This window comes from Sphaeramia orbicularis, chromosome 19 (assembly GCF_902148855.1).
Source record: "Sphaeramia orbicularis chromosome 19, fSphaOr1.1, whole genome shotgun sequence".
Classification (NCBI taxonomy): domain Eukaryota; kingdom Metazoa; phylum Chordata; class Actinopteri; order Kurtiformes; family Apogonidae; genus Sphaeramia; species Sphaeramia orbicularis.
The window spans coordinates 3524396-3537440 of record NC_043975.1 but is presented as its reverse complement, the minus strand read 5'-3'; the positions used below and the strand labels follow the sequence as shown (position 1 = coordinate 3537440).

The window sequence follows — 13045 nt, the reverse complement described above, 5'->3', positions numbered from 1 at the left end:
TTAGCTTAGAAACAGAGTTAGCTAATGTCAGTTTATGGACTGCAGTAGATGATGGTAATGATAACTTCAGTGAGGGATGGGAATATGACACTGATAATGTGTAGACTTTAAAAACCCTGTGATGTATGGATTAGTTTAATTTTTTTTTATTTGTAGTCTTTTTGGAAAGGGACACTATTTTGGTGTTCCTAAGTCTTCCACAAGTGTCAGCCAAACCCTGGTACTGTTCATCTAAAAGCAATAGCAGGAGTTCTAGAAGTTCTCGAGGTGTTCGTGTTGGACTGACTGGTTGTGTGTCTGTCTTTAGTACCTGTGCTGTCTGTCCACGTCGCGCTCATCTACAGACAAACTGGCTTTTGATGTCGGACTACAAGAAGACACCTCAGGTAAGAGTCTGTCTGCGCATGTTTGACTGAGTTTAGATTGGCTTCAAGGTTCAGTGTGGGACATTTACTGACATCTAGTGGTGAATGGAGTAGATTACAACCAAATGGATACACACATTACCCTCCACTATGGTGGCCACAAAAGACATTAGAGCAAGTTAAGAGGATATTAACCCTTTAGAGAGCGCTCATTGGAATACTCTATAATTCTAAATTTCAACCTTAGTGTGTTATTGGAGGACATAAGACTTTATTACTGTTGTGAATTTTTTAAAAATGTGTTCATGTCATGTAGAAAATCAAGGTCAATGAAGTTGCTGTATTTGGTTCCTTGCGCGTAGGCTATGTGGAAAAAAAAAAAATTTAAAAATTAGAAAACACAAGAAAAACACACTTTTTGTGAAAGGAACATGTATTTTAGAACATTAGACCAACAATTTTAGAACATTAGACCACCATAAGTGCTGATCCAGACACCTTGAACATCATTCCTAACATTAGTACCATTACTTCATGGTACCTAACATAGTACACAATGTAAAACTGGGAAATGACGGAACATCTCTCTAGACCAGGGGTCTCAAAAATGCGGCCCAGGGGCCAAATGTGGCCCGTGGGATGAATTGGCAAAGTGCAAAAATTCCACAGTCGAGGCTGTGGAACTCATTTTAGACCAGTTTACAGACCAATATGATCTACAGTAAAATAATAACATAATAACCTACAAAAAATAATGACTCCAGATTTTCTTCTCACTTTGATGTAAAAAAACAACAAAACAATATTACATTATGTCTATAAATAATGACAGCTTCTAATTTTTTTTCTTAATTTTAGTGCCAAAAATAACATTAAATTATGAAAATATTTACATTTACAAACTATCCTGTAACAATAAAATGTCAATAACCTGAACAAATATGAACAACCTGAAATGTCTAAAGAAAATTCAGCACAATTTGAACTCTTTTCAGCCTGTTCCTCAGTGGTTAGTGTCTTTGTAGATCCGATCCACAATGCACATGTATAAATGATAAGTTGAGGTATAATATTGTTAAAATTGCACTTATTTTTATTCCGAAATTTCAGTTTTTTCAGGTTATTCACATTTTTTTTACTTGGATAGATTATAAAAGTAAGTACAGTCTACTCTTGTTAAACCGCCCGCCGTTATACCGCCATTTTCGCTCACCGCCGACCAAAACCATTGCACAAAAATCCCCAATGCATTATTCCATTAGCTACCGCCATTTCCGCCTATCGCCATCCGCCAGCCCAGTTCCATGCACAAACAACACTTATACCATTGATTTCCCGACCATTATACCGCCAGCGTGATTGCCATCGAGTACACATAAATTTTAACAATGCACTGAAACAAACGCGCCAGACGCTGATCGCGACAAGCTACGAGTAGGTCTACGGAACGGCCACCGTTCATTTATCGCAGAACACTCAGTAGGTCAGGATGTCGGGAAGAGGACGTGGGATTAAGCCAAAGCCTCAAGATGATGGGGTGTCATTTCCCGACACGGTATAATAATGCTTAAAATGTTTCCCCACTTTAAATGATCCCTTACAACATAACAGAATCAAGATTTATTTAGAAACGCAATTAGAACGGGTTAACGGAGGCAGCACAGACATCATATAGTAAAGACATGCACATTATGGACACAACCCGTTGTAACGCCATTTTCGCTATACCGCCAATTTGGCCGTGAACGGAAGTTGGCGGTATAACGAGAGTAGACTGTATTTTCATAATTTAATGGGGTTTTTTTGCGCTAAAACAGAGACAAAAATTTGGAGTTCTCATTATTTATAGGTTCTTCTGTTATTATTTTACTGGTCCCGCCCACTGGAGGTCATATTGGGCTGAATGTGGAACCTGAAAGAAAATGAGTTTGAGACCCCTGCTCTAGACCAAAACCCAGAGCTCGCTGTCGTCAGTTATAGTTGTCAGGAGAGCGTTGAGTCGTCCAGAAGGGTTGTAGTTGTTGTTGTACTCGTTGAACAGATGGTTAGTAATAAGTACACACTGGTGTTGTCAGCTCTGGGGCTTCTTCATGTGGAAGAAGAAAGATATCGCAGGCGAAAACTGAGGAGAAATCGCACTATGCTAACAATGCTAACAGTGTTGACTTCATGGAATGAATGAAGTCCATAGTCAACACTGACTGGCACTTCAGATACAATATGAGCAGTGAATGAGCAAAAATAGTCACTTGCCTGATAAAGGGTTAAGTAGTATTTGATGGGATGTCACATAACTTCCATTGGCTTTTCACTCCAGTATTGTGATTTTTGTGACACTGTGTCCAGTCTTTTTCAGATGTATCCACTTATCTTATGCTACGTTCACATTCCAAGTAAAAGTGGAAATCTGACTTTTTTACCCATATGTGACTCATACCCGACAGTCAGAACAGCACAAATCTAATTTTTTCCAGTCAGCCCCAGTCAGACTGGGAACAATGAAACAAAACTGTGAATATGACATTACATTTAGGTCATAAGAGCATCATAAATCTACATATTGAACCTTTAATTTAGTAAAACAACACTAATGACATGAAAGTGACTGAAGTTAATATTATTAATTGATATAACAAAGTAAAACTCAGCTGTGAAGCTCATACTTTGAAATAATAACAGTACTTCTGACTTTTAACGACTTTAACAAACTCAGTGTTGAAACTTTTCAGCCCTTGAATCCAGGATCAACACATGAACTGGTTCTTCGTTGTTTCTGACCTCTATAGAGCTGTGACTTTGACAAACACAGACTGTGCAGAGGTATTTTAGGAGCTGCACCTACTTTAGGTTTGGTGCAGAAGGAGCATATACTGTATGCAGTATATTTTTTACTATTACAGGTGTTCTCACTTGGTTTTTCCAGTGTTTTGCTCTTTGTTATAGTGTTTACAGATTTCAGCAACAGGAAGTCCACCATTTTAACCTGAACATGCAGATTTTCCCCCATTTTCTCAATTTTTTTTAGTAGTTCTACTTCTAAAAGTTCATCCCAAAATTATTAGACAGGTTCAGTTTTACATAAAAGCCTTCGGACTCATAACCTACACACAGTAAAATTATGATTTCAACTCAAATATACAGGTATATTTAACACATAAAGTTAAAAAAAAAACAAAAAAAAACCACCTGAGATAAAATAAGTTATGACATATTGGTGAGGTAGTGTCGTGAGGAAATAAATAAATATAAAATGAGAGAATAAATAGATATTTATTGCATAAATAAGTAAAAAGTTATTGCACAGATGTAATGTAAAAATGAAATGACGATGCTTTTTTTTTTTTTTTTTTTAATAATCTTCTTATTAGGACACATTTTCAGTATACATATTCTCTCAGCACCGGTATAAGCATGTCCAATTTTACAGTTTTCCAAAAACCAACTAACAACAAACAAAAACATAACCCTATAACACCAAATGCGTCATATTTAATGCATGAGTTTTGAAGCCCTCTACATGATCAGTGTGATATTTTTGTTCTTGAAAAACCTGATGTATCCATAAATAAATAATGTATATAATAAAATCTGCAATAAAATCAAAAACTGCACTTGTTTGATGTTAAAATATTAAACTATGGCCCAGCTGATGATAACCAGTTAATATGGAGCCTCAGTTTGGTCTTCAGAGCTCAGATCTGCTGCAGGTCCTTCACTGTCCAAAGCTGAAACTAAAACCCAGTGTAAAGTACGTCATGTCCCTGTTCTCGTCCTCCACCTGCTTCTGTAACGACGAAGCAAGTGACTGTCCAATCAGAACAGCCGAGTAAAATCTAGACCACAGGTAGTACTACACCAGTGTACGGGGCCTGTGAGGGTATGATGGGTACTGTTTTAGATCCTATTGTGTTTTCTGTGTGTGTAGGCGAGGCATGCTGGTGGACCATCCATCCAGCATCAAAGCAGCGTTCAGAGGGAGAGAAGGTTAGAGTTGGAGATGATCTCATCCTGGTCAGCGTCTCTTCAGAGCGATATCTGGTCAGTAACAGCTGTGAGTGGGAACAAGTGAGGAGTGGGGGTCCCACTGTGTGGAGTTCTGTCTGTAGTTCTTTGTTTCTTTCTTTCTGTCACACTCACTCCTCACATATATTCACTTAAAGGCGGCCATACACTGCGATTTTAGAGACCATTTCTCACTCGTGCGACTATTTCTGGGATGGGTCCAGATGTGCCTCTAATGGTGTGTGGTGCTTGGTGCAGTGTACATGGGGTAAGCAGAAGCCATTAACACCTCACAACCAGCAATCGTGTGTTCACAAGGAAAACGGGGCTGTTTGAAATCCTGCTCGCTCCTCGTGAGGGTATGGCACTGTCAAAGCAGTGCCACGAGCCCATGGGCCTCAAATCCTCCCACTGTGCATGCATGAATACAATAATATCCAGCTACTGTAAGCTAATGCTAAGCTAACAGTAGCTGGCTATTGTCCTAGTGCAGTTTAGCTGTTGCAGCTTCCCTCTAGTTCCCTTTGCTGTAGGATTGACAGCCCATACTGTCCACGTCTGGACAACCAATTCCTGCACCAAACACGTAGTCGTCTTTTCTTCTTTTTTTGATTCCCCGCAGATAATGGCACATATTGCCAAAGCAGCTCATTGGTTTTTGTTTAGCACTACCATTTCATGACTCACACCAATACACAATCGTCTACGCACTTTCGGATTCCTTGGTATTTTAACGTTGTATTTCCAGATACATCACTGGAACGTGTGGTGCATCCTCTGGTGTATGGTCCTACAGTGTGGTGCGTCCTCTGGTGTATGGTCCTACAGTGTGAGCAGTCAGGTCACATGCCAGCATCAGTCCGTACAGTGTGAGAACATGAATCGTGAGCCTGACTTTACCATTGATTCGCACAGTTTGAGATGGAGCTGCGTGCAGCGATTGAAGTAATTGCACAGTGTATGGCCGCCTTAAGTACTTATTACCTCCACCAGGAGGTATGGTGATCGCTTTGCTTTGTGTGTTTGTTTGTTTGCATGTTTGTTTGTTTGTTTGTTTGTTAGCAACTTCACGGGAAAACTCTTCCACCCATCTTTCCCAAATCTTCCCCACAGATAGGCCTAGGCCCTGGGACCAACCCAGTACATTTTGGTCCCAGTAGGCCAAAGTTCAAGGTCACAGCAAGGTCACAACCTCTACAATTTTCCTATCTCTCATCATTGAGCAATTTTCGAAAATTCATAAAAAATTCAAAACGACTCCGATTAGCCTCCAATTGGATCCACCTGTAGCTTTTAACAATATTTTGTATCTGGCACAAAATTGTCCACATCCACTGTGGAATGTGGACTCTGTGGACATTTACATTTAACACTGAAAATCCCATTTATGACACATGTTTCATTAGAACTCAACAAATATTGATTGGAATTTAATATAATTGGACAGACACATAACTGGTACCAAACTTCAACTTTTTCTGCTGTATGGAACAACCTGGAAACTGTTGAATTTAAACAGAAATAGTCAATCCACACATGCACACCATTCAGGGTGCTTGGCGGAGGTTTGCGTTCTCTGAACATTTGTTTACACATTTAATTTTCCATATTCCAAAACTAGAACGCACACACCACTACCAAAACCACCAACCAATCAACGCTGTGCATCCACAGACTGGATCAGACCCTGACTAAAGTATAAAGCTCATTGTTTCCACATCTGTATTATCATTTAATCATGTTTTCTTCTTCTTTTGTCTTATAATCTTCATGTCCTGATAGTTTACGTTATAGCTCTGTTAGCAAAAAAAAAAAAAAAAGTTATCTTCCATATTAGCAAATGTTTGGTGGCTGGGGTGGCTTGATTATGTTAAAGATTAGTCAAAATATTGATTTTGGTGGATTATTACTTTTTGTGTAGTCTCAGATTTAACATTTACTACCATTGATTCATATTTTTTTAATGATTTTTTTGGTCAGACAATTTTGATCAGCTTCAGTTCTGATCAATACTGGAGACATATTTGGATTTTAAACAGCAATTTGATTGCATGATACAAATGTTTTAATAACTTTAATTAATCAAACTGGGATTTAAAAAGTTAAAATCCTTAAAATGATTGAATGTTTGGTGGTTTTGAGCAGGACTGAAGTTTTTAAAGACATTTTATTCAGGAAAAAAATATGAATTTGTAAAGTTTTTGGACCATTTTTTGTTTTGCAAGTGCTCAGATCAGCTGAAACACTCAGTTTATTTAAATCCAGGTTAAAGACCCACCTGTTCTGAGCAGCATTTGAGTTTTTATTCATCAGTTCAGATCTGCACTGTTCCTTTTAAGCTAGAAGTTTTTATCTGTTTTATCTGCTTGTCTATTTTATCTGTTTATCAGATTTTGTTTGTTTGTTTGTTTTTCTCATGCCTATACTTTTTATTGCTTCTGCTGTAATGCTTTTAATGTTTTATGTAAAGCACTTGGAATTGTCTTGTACATGAAATGTGCTATAGAAATAAACCCGCCTTGCCTTGCTCATTTTCATCCTAGGTATAACTGATACTGATGCCTGACGTTTAACAGCAGAACTAACACTTGTTTTTCCACATGGTTTTTCCTGATCGCCTGTTAATGTCTGTTTTTTCTCTGTATACATGATCTTTTGCTGTTTTCTACACGTGTACAGGCCAAAGATTTTACAATGTGTTTGATTGTACATTGCACTTTGTTGTGTTTGGTCGTAAAATCACACCATGGAAAGTACACAGGAGGATCATAAAGTGGTTCTGAAGTGTCGGTGTGATGTTTGTGTGTCTGCAGCATCTGTCCTATGGTAATGGCAGCCTCCATGTAGATGCAGCCTTCCAGCAGACACTATGGAGTGTGGCGCCCATCTGTTCTGGCAGCGAAGTAGCACAAGGTACAGCTGTTCCGTTCTCTCCTTCTTCCTCCCTTTGTTGATATTTCTTCTATCTTCTTTTGTAGATTTTGTGCTCTGCTTTCTTGCGATCGCTTTTCTTTTACATTTTTACTGGTCAAGTCCCTTTTCTAGACACGTCAAATTTACCATTTTTCCAAAATCAGACTCACTTTGGATTGGACTACAACTCCAAAGATGCTTTTATAGCAGCATGAAGAATGGATGGCAGGAAATAGAGCCAGAGGCATGATGTTTTCTGCTCATATCCATCCATCTGTCCATCTGTCCATCTGTCCGTCCATACGTTCAGTTCTCATGAATGTGATATCTCAGACACAAGTTGTTGGAAAATCTTCAAATTTGGCTCAAATATTCACTTGCAGTCGATGATAAACACGTTTTTGGAGGTCAAAAAGGTCAACGTCACAGAGACTCGACAAAATATGTTTTTAGTCATGAGTAAAGAATTCATACACTAGAAACATTCACATTGACACGATATTTTGAATTGTAGAATTGAAAGTCAAATACAGATTTGTTCAGATGGACAAAAATGTACATTTGGAGCTAAAGATGACCTCTTGACCATTGATTTTAGTGGTCAAGAGGTCAATGTTGTGACAACATCACAAAACATGTTTTTTAAGAGTTCATACACTACAAAAATTCCCTTTTGGCATGACACATTGCATTACAGAGTCAAAAGTCAAAGAAATTGGCTCAAACATTCACTCGAACTCAAGAATGATCTTGTTTTTGGTGGTCAAGAGGTCAATGTTGTGACTTCACAACATAAACTTTTTTTTTTTTTTTTTCTTAGCAAAAGTCAAAAGGTCATACATTAGAACGTTTCACTTCTGGCATAATATTTTATATCCTAAAGTCAAAAATCAAACACAGATTTGTTGAGATTGTCACATTTGTTCACTTTGACCCAAGGATGAACTACTTTTCCATGGTCACAAGGTCAACGTTGTGTTTTTTAGCCGTAAGTCATGAGATCATTTACTAGAAAAATTCACATTTGACATGATATTTTGGTATCCTAGAATTAAAAACCAAAGCACAGATTGGTTCAGATTTGCACAAATGTTCACTTTGACCCAAGAATTAACTACTTTTTGGTGGTCAAAAGGTCAGTATTTTGATGACATCACAAGATATGTTTTTTAAGAGTTAATACTCTAGAAAAAAATCCCTTTTGACATGATACATTGCATTACAGAGTCAAAAGTCAAACAAATTGGCACAAACATTCACTTAAACTCAAGGATGATCTAGTTTTTGGTGGTCAAGAGGTCAATGTTGTTACTTCACAAAATAATCTTTTTTTTTTTTTGGCAATAAGTCAAAAGGTCATACATTAGAACATTTCACTTCTGACATAATATATTGTATCCCAAAGGCAAAAATCACAAATGTGTTGAGATGGCAACAGATGTTCACTTTGACCCGAGGATGAACTATTTTTCAGTGGTCAAAAGGTCAATGGTTTTTTTTGTTTTGTTTTTTCTAGCCGTAAGTCAAGAGTTAATGTACTAGAAAAATTCACATTTGAAATTATATTTTGGTATCCTAGAATTAAAAACCAAAACACAGATTGCTTCATTTTGACACTAGGGTAAACTACCTTTTGTTGGTCAAGAGGTCGATACTGCAGTGACATCACAAAACATGTTATTCAATCAAAGTTCATGCAACAAAAATTCCCTTTTAACTTGATATATCATATTGCAGATATACGATATGAGGATTAAAATAAGAAATATAAAACAAAATAATTAAAAGTATATATAAAAATACATAAAGTGTCACTCAGTAGAAACAGTAATAATAAACAAGTACAGAAAATATATTTAAAAGACCAAAGTATGGAGTATTATAACTGGTCTTACCCTTGGCTGAGGGCCACATACTCTATAATGATAATTACACTGCAGTGTCTCATTAGACAGATTCTGGCCCTTGGACAATAACGGTTGATGACCCCTGATGTAAAATAGATTTACTGCGATGTTTCAGCCCTGTAGCGGTGTTCCTGGTGTGAAGATGCAGATCTGCTGAAGATCATTAAAACAGTCGAGTTAAAACCTGGACCAATGTCAGCGTGGCTTTAACCCTTAAAGACCCAAACATCCACTGGTGACCAAAACCATCTACTGATCTAAACTGTTTAATACCTGTTGATCCATTAAGCCTATCAATATATGTAAATAACTGGTGTAAAATACAGTTCTTCATCTTTTCATGGTCATCAGATATGACCCATTTGGACGTTCAGAGGCTCCGCAGTTACCGTGGAAACACCGTCATCTTCTACAACATTGATTCACCAGTAAAACCCATGGAGTTGGATCAATGACAGAGATTGGAGATGTTTGTTTTATGTTCAGTTAATGATGGATTTTACAAAAAAAAATCAGTTTTTCTTCAGTTTTCTCAGTTTTTGATATAATAACCCTTAACTCTAATCTGAGCTTCATTGGACATCTACATGATCAGTACGGTAAATATAGGAAAATGCTTGACTTTCACTTAAAAATGTAAAATATAGAGGATAATATTAGAATAAATTGTGATGAATCACTTAAAAAGGTGAAAAATTGAGAAAAAATCCTTCAGGAACTGCCACAAAAGTAGCACTGGGCCTTTATGGGTTTAAACTCCAGTTCTTTTACTCTAGAGTCATAAGTCCTTGTTCTTCATTGTTCATTTCCTGTCTTTTTTTCCTCTTTTCTGCCCCCACCCTTTCCCCCCTCTCTGTCCTCCTTCCTACCATCGCTGCTCCAGGTTTCCTGATCGGAGGGGACGTCCTGCGCCTCCTTCACGGTCACATGGACGAGTGTTTGACCGTCCCATCTGGAGAACACGGGGACGAGCAAAGGAGGTAAAGCATCATCTGGGTTAATATACGCTGGGGTTTGTCTGCTTTAAGCCCTCCCACTCATGGATCTGGGCTGCAGGTGCACCCTGGGTAAAGTGCTGTGGCCGGTTTGGGCCCCCGGGCCGTATATTTGACACCTGTGTTCTAGGACATGTTTTCACCATGGTCTCACTATGTTCTATTAATATTTTTGTCAGTTCAAATACTTCCATGAAAAGAGAATCTCATCTTTCTGTTACACACTCCATTGAAGACCCATATGATTGACAGCTGGATTTAGAGCCAATCATAGATCAGTACACACATGTCTTAATATCCTCTTACTGTTTGGAATTAGACCTTTGTCCATCAACTTGTGCAAAACCAAAAATGATTAAACTTATCATGAAAATGAACGAAAATGAACATAATTATTATGAAAATGAAAATAATTATTATGAAAATGAACAAAAATATTATGAAAATGAACAAAAACTAATGTAACTATTATGAAAATGAACAAAAAGTGTGAAAAATATTATGAAAATGAACAAAAATATCATGAAAATGAACAAACTAATTCTGAAAATGAGCAAAAATATTATGAAAATTAACACAACTGAACATAATTATTATGAAAATGAACAAAACTGAACATAATTATTTTGAAAATGAACAAAATTATTCTGAAAATGAACAAAAATGACCATAATTATTATGAAAATGAACAGAGTGACAAAATTATTATGAAAATGAATGAAATTATTATAAAAATGAACAAAATTATTATGAAAATGAACATAAATGAACATAATTATTATGAAAATGAAGAGTGAGAAAATTATTATGAAAATTAATGAAATTCTTATGAAAATGAACAAAAGTGTGAAAAATGATTATGAAAATGAATGAAAATATTATGAAAATGAACAAATTATTATGAAAATGAACAAAAATCCACAGTAATTATAAAAATGAAGAAAAAATTTACACAATTATGAAAAAAAACATCCAGTAAATGAACAAAAAAAAAAAAAATAAACAAAAGGATCAACGAAAAACAGGAACAAATAAAATATTCAAGACGAGCAAATTTAGAAAATGAACAAAAATGAAGAAATTTATCAAGACAGTGAACTACTTTGGTGAAACTCAGACTTTGTTAAACCTATTTCAACACCAAAACACATGAGTGGAGGTGTGTTTTGACTTCAAAGTATCTTAAAATATGTAGAAATCCAGAAAATACCTGTGCAGTTCTGAGGGTTAAGGTCATGTGACAGTAATTAAACAGAGGTGTATTAATGAAACTGGGATTAAAAAATTAAAGCTGTAAAACATTAAACTATGCAGAGAATACAGCGTTCACCTGGAGTCAGTTCATTTACAGTCGAGGATGCTGTACTGCGTCAGTGTTTAGAAGTCAAAACATGTATTTCCAACGCGTCATTGAACACAGCTTCGTGCAGAATGAGCGTCAGATGCCGCGGTTCGCCTCCAGCCTCCAGTCCACGCCATTACACTGACAGAACCCAGCTTCTGTTGTCAGGAAACCCAAAGCCTGCTGGGAGACGGTGAATCAACTCCCGTTACAAATGGAGCGCTCCGCTGTGACCGATATGAGGAGAGCGATGAATAATTATAGTCTGAGGATTCTCCCCAAAGGGACCGCCGTGTTGTTAAACAATACCGGCGAGAGTGACTTCCTGCGGAGGTTTGTTACTGTACGGTCGATCCATCCTGGTATTAGAACGTACACATTAGACAAAGACACTATAAATGGGCTGGAAGGGAACAAAGCGCTTATACAACACTGGATTTAACCCTGTAACATCTCCAAAGATCACAGTTCCTGGGAATTTATAGTGTTTTTAAGAAGCTAAACATCCTCAAAAGCCTTCCACATGACTCATATTCAAATGATTTTACAGTTTACGTGTCCTGGATGTGGATGTATCCAGGGTGCCATTTGTCAAAGAAAGAACAGAGGGGGGAATTTTTTTTTTTTTTTGGTGAGAGCAGCATAACTAACGTAACTAACGCTTGTGCGAAACGAAAGTGAAACTTTCCATACTTTCAGTGTCCAACTCTTGGGTTCTATTCCTCTACTATCCAGTGGATCTTACATGAAATTTTCACAACTTCTAACCTGTATCCGCTGGACACACAAATGCTGGGCCCCATGAATCTGTCACGTTCACCCCCCTTTTATGGTGCCCCAGTGCATGGGGACGTTCGCGAATTCTGAGACTGTCGACAGTTCAGTTCAGGTGAACGTTAGTACCACTAATGTAGGATACAGGTGGAAGAAAACTGTCACAACCTGCTGTTATTTACATTGGTTTGTTGCCCCCCCCCCCCCCGAGGATGAAATTCACTGAGCAGAAGTAAGGATGTAAAAACCAGAGGGAGGGTTGATTGATCACCCCACCCCCCAAGAAATTGCACCCTGGATGTAACTAATGCCGCGTTTCCACTACGTGGAACCGGCTCGACTTGACTCGGCTCAACTCAACTCTGGTACCAGGTCCTACTCCTGCAGACCGTTTCCACTACAGGATACTACCCACTTTACAGTACCTGGTCGTCATAGCGATGCAGCGCGTTACTTCCGTGTCGTCTGCTCAGAGAGTCACTGATAAACTCGCTTATTGCACATTGTCTCGTCAAACTCATGCTGAATTTTTACATCGGCCACCAAAGACTGAATCTCCTGACTGAATGGTGTAGTTTTACAGGCTGTCATCATGTGGATTAACCTACTGCTATATTTACTGTAAACTTCCGCATCTGTTTTTTGTAAAACGGCGGGTCACAGAGACAACTCTGAGCAATCAGTAGTCTGCAGTGTTTACACGTCACGTTTTAGTATCTGGGCCCCAGTCTTGGAACCTCGGCGGAG

General features: G+C 37.7%; 1 pseudogene; it reads left to right on the top strand.

Moving 5' to 3' along the window:
• The window catches only part of LOC115410430 (ryanodine receptor 2-like), a 244401-nt pseudogene that overhangs the window by 81161 nt on the left and 150195 nt on the right, over window positions 1-13045 (top strand).